This window comes from Geotrypetes seraphini, chromosome 11 (genome assembly GCF_902459505.1).
Source record: "Geotrypetes seraphini chromosome 11, aGeoSer1.1, whole genome shotgun sequence".
NCBI classification, from domain to species: domain Eukaryota; kingdom Metazoa; phylum Chordata; class Amphibia; order Gymnophiona; family Dermophiidae; genus Geotrypetes; species Geotrypetes seraphini.
Window position 1 is genome coordinate 135,933,281 of NC_047094.1, and position 4,435 is coordinate 135,937,715.

Genomic DNA, 4,435 nt, shown 5'->3' on the forward strand with positions numbered 1-4,435 from the left:
GGCGCACAGCGCTAACCTCCCTCACTGCACCACTGCTCCCACTCACCGTAAAATTGCCTCGGTCCCTCCTGTCATTCTCTGTACAAGAAACTCCCCAACCCCTATCAGTTCTGTCTGTTTGTTCAAATTAGATTGTAAGCTCTTCTGAGCAGGGACCGTCTGTTATATGTCAAATGTGCGTTGCGCACATGTTTCAGCACTACAGAAATGATAAATAGTAGTAGTTACATAACTTTAACCATCTTTTTCTTAAATAGAATCCAGGTATTAGCATCTAAATGTTATAATGTGCAACTCCAAAGGAAGCATCTTGCAATGATGTGCATACACGAGCAACTGCCAGATTGAGGTGAGAACAATTACACTATACTGACCTTTGACATGGCGTGAGTGCTTGCGCAGATTCCAACGTACGCTTTAAACTTTATATACCGGGTCATCAACCTAAGGAAGCTCAACTCGGTTGACAACAATTAAATAAAAACTAAAGAAAGGAATAGCCAAAGTTTCAAAGAGATTCGTTTTCAAAATGTTTGGCAAAAGGAAAAGTTTTGAAGAAGTTTGCGGAAAGAATGGAACGAACTCAGAATTAAGGGGAGTTCGTGCCATAATAATAATAACTTTATTCTTCTATACCGCCATAGTCAAACTGACTTCTAGGCGGTTCACATAGAAAGAAGGCTGGACAATCAGCGAATTACACAATGTAAGAAGAAGGAAGTTAAAAAAGTTTAAAAGCCAGAGATTGACTGAAGATCTTAACTCCTTTAATTCCTTTTCTAGAAGGAAGGGAGAGTTTGAATTGTTGGATGCCTCTTGCAAAGGAAAATCTGTAAGCGTTCCATAATAAGGGAATAAAAACGCCATGTAAAATTTTAAAAGAGATGCAGGCACATTTGAACTGAATTCTAAGATAAAACCAGGAGCCAATGAAGACTCAGGAGTTGCTGGTTAGGGCCAGTCATTTTTTTTTGCTCCTAAATTTTCACCCATTTCCTTGAATCTGCCACATAGCAGACAGATCTGACTCCTTGGAGCTTCAAATCTCATGAAAGCACACTGCAACGAAGAACGTACTAGCCGTACTGGACCAGAGCAATGGTCCATTCAGCCCAGCGTCTGGTCTTCACGGAGGCCAATCCAAGTCACAAGTACCTGGCAAAAGATTCGCCAAAGAGAGACTGCAGGAATACTTTCACTGACTTTTCCATGTTCCACATTGATCTTTAATGAAAGGTGCAAAGTAATGCTCCAGGTTTGCGGCTTGATTTTCTTTTTCACGGGGAGGGAGAAGGAGAGGATATCATGAGAGATCACGGCAGTACGAACACCGTTTCTGCTGACTGATCCCTGACTGTGCTGAGCGGTGTACATCTCGTTTTCCTGCTGTTTCCCCAAATAGCCACGTGGGGGTCACACTTCAGGCTGCAGGAATGCAAAGGCAGTGCTCATCCTAAGTACAATATGAACAAACCGTTCCAAAATGTGGTAAAGCAAGCGTAGTCCTATTGCAGGGCAGCACACCCTTCCCTACCTGGGATCTCATGTGCGTGCAGTCGCTCAAGCTGAATTCCACACATCCTTGTCCAACTGTAAATACTGGTATTTCTGAGTCTCTGTTCATTCCAGCAACTTAACAAAAACCGATTCCTTCACCCCTGCCCCCATTCTTTCTCTAAACGTTACCATTACATTTGATCCTTGCAGGGACCGATATTGATATCATAATACACTTTCCTAACAAATGACATCATATCCCAGGAAGGAATAATCAGGGAAAGAGCCCTTTCTAGAGGGATTTGGAGCACAAACCAAATATGGCACAGAGCTTAGCTCAGTCTGGCTTGTTGAAAGGTACTTATAAACTAAAGTGTGTGTGAGGGAACCTGGAGGGGGGGGGGGGGAAATGAAAGAAAATCCCAATACTGCCCTCAGTTTCCTCACCAGCCTTCAAATTTCACGACTCCAGCCTTATCTGGACTGGACGTTATGCTAATGTGACGCTCATCTCCATGTCATTGGGCTCTTGTGGATGGACTGGAAGTCTCAACTATGTGTCAATTAGTCTACTATAAATGCCAGGAAGGTGAAAGGCAGAAAAACAGAAAGAAAGGCAATCTTACCACCACCCAGAAAACTACCTATTCCATTCCCAATCTGCATGGTGAGTAAAGGGTCCCCCAAAAATTTTCAAAACCTAAAAATCACAACCAGAGTAAACAAAAACATGAGGAGCATTCTGGTCTGGTCTTCAACTGGTGAAAGGGGATCCATTGCAGCAAGGAGGGAAAGCATCCAAGTGCCAGATTTGGAACTCCCCGAAGGTTCAAGTTGGCTGGAGCTGGGCAGGCACAAGACAAGCCTTGGAGGGTGGAGTGATTCCAGGAGAGGCGGCACTGACAGCGATGGCTGGAGAGCTGACCATTGGAACAGACCTGCCAAACAGCCCCCTCGCCACGGAGTACGTCAACGATTTTGACCTGATGAAATTCAACGTGAAAAAGGAGCCACTGGGAAGAGCTGGCCGCATGGTGAGACAGTGCAACCGCCTCCAGCCCACCGGCTCCCTCTCTTCCACTCCCATCAACACCCCCTCCAGTTCTGTGCCCTCCTCTCCCAGCTTCAGCCCCACAGAGCAGAAAACTCACCTGGAAGACTTGTACTGGATGGCCAGCTCCTACCAGCAGATGAACCCCGAGGCGTTGAACCTCACCCCAGAAGATGCCGTGGAAGCTCTGATCGGGCCCCATCAGGTCCCGCAGCAGCTGCAAGGGTTTGAGACCTTCAGGCACCATCACCATGAATATGCAGGGTCAGCCATGAAGACCTGGCAAGCAATGGGTATCATCGCCACCACCAGGCCTCTCCGACCCCTAGAACCTCCTCTACATCACCCCAGCTACAGAACACGCACCCACAACACCAATCCTCAAGCAGGTTCTTTATGACTTATTTGTTGTGAAGGATTCATGACGGTGGTAGGCAAGAATCACTATTGAAACCAAGCTTGACATTGGGAGAATGGTCTGGTCGTCCACTAAGCTTTCAGGGCATCTTAAGCTGGATTGTGGCAAGCAATGTGAAGGAGTGGTACTATGAAGCATCTAAAATTGAAAACAGCTGACAGTGGCCCACAGCTGGGAGAAGGTCACCCAGACACAGGGAATGAGTATACAAATGTGTTATACGAGTTGTGTTGAGATAGTGTAGTACTATCTGCAACGAAGATGTGGATGCAACACCTACCCCTGTGATAATGGTTCTCACATGAATGTAAGAATCATATGTCAATGCTGATTTAGGAGGGAGTTTTCATTACATTTTCAAATTTTTTTTAAGTTTTTCTCAGTTTTAGGATGTTGTCTTGATTTGTTTTATAGATTCATTTTGATAACTTTTTTGTATGTGTGTTAAACCTTTGAACACTATAAATCTCTTGTAGGCGTTTTAACTTGTGCTTGCTCATAATCAAGCTTGCGTGCACTAAAAGTTTTAAAGCGCCAAAACCGAGTAAACGTGCTAACGAGTGCACAACCCTATCATTTAGAAAAACCTGTGTTGTCGGCAACGGCATGAACGGGATCTCCAAAGGTGTATCATTGTCTTGCACTTTCCGGGGGGAGGGGGGAGGCGTCACACAATTTTATTTGTCACGATCATTCGGCCACAGCCACAGAAAGGTTCTTAAGCACTGATTTAGGGGCATAAGAAATTAGCAAAGAAAATCAGAGGAAAACAGTACAGCAGCCAAGGTTTCCGAAGCCCCCTCAAGTCTGTTGGTCCTCACTCATCTCCCTATTTTCCCAAAGATTTCTGCTCCCATGCTTTGAAAAGCCTGAGAGATGCAGGAAAAGTGAGCAGCTGGCATTCCGCATTGTTGGGGGAGGGGGAGTTTTGAATCACGGTGAATCTTCTAGCTTGTCGGCTTTGCAAGGCCCTTCTTTTCATCCCAATGTATTCAAAACATAGCTTTAAAAAGGATGTTAGTTCTGAGGCCAAAAGGAAAATTATCAATATGTCCTAGAATTTTGAGGTCCTGGAAAATGCAGGTGTAAAGTCACCTCTTTGGACGTGTTGCAGTTGGGTCATTTGGATCAAACCCATCAACTAACTGCAATATCGCAGTCTGGTTCTATATTTATTGCCCAGTTACGACCACTTCGCTCCCCCTCTCCCACCCCATCTGCCCAAATTGACTTTCTAGGCTGGGATCATACATCTGTCTCTGAAAAGCTCTTAGCTAACAGATCACCAGGCCAATCTGGATTTCAGGCTAGCCCTAATGAATATGCATGAGAGAGACTTGCATATAATGGAAGTGACAGTAGGGTTACCATATGGCTCCAGAAAAAGGAGGACAGATTAAGACATCGTCTACTGAAAGCAATGGAAGGAAGGAGGACAGAGAGAGACATCTGGGCTTTACTTCTTTTGA

At 45.0% G+C, this 4,435-nt stretch overlaps 1 pseudogene; it reads left to right on the forward strand.

The window, feature by feature from the left end:
• The first annotated feature begins 2,405 nt into the window (after positions 1-2,405).
• LOC117368891 lies at positions 2,406-2,962 on the forward strand (annotated as a pseudogene).
• Positions 2,963-4,435: the final 1,473 nt, after the last annotated feature.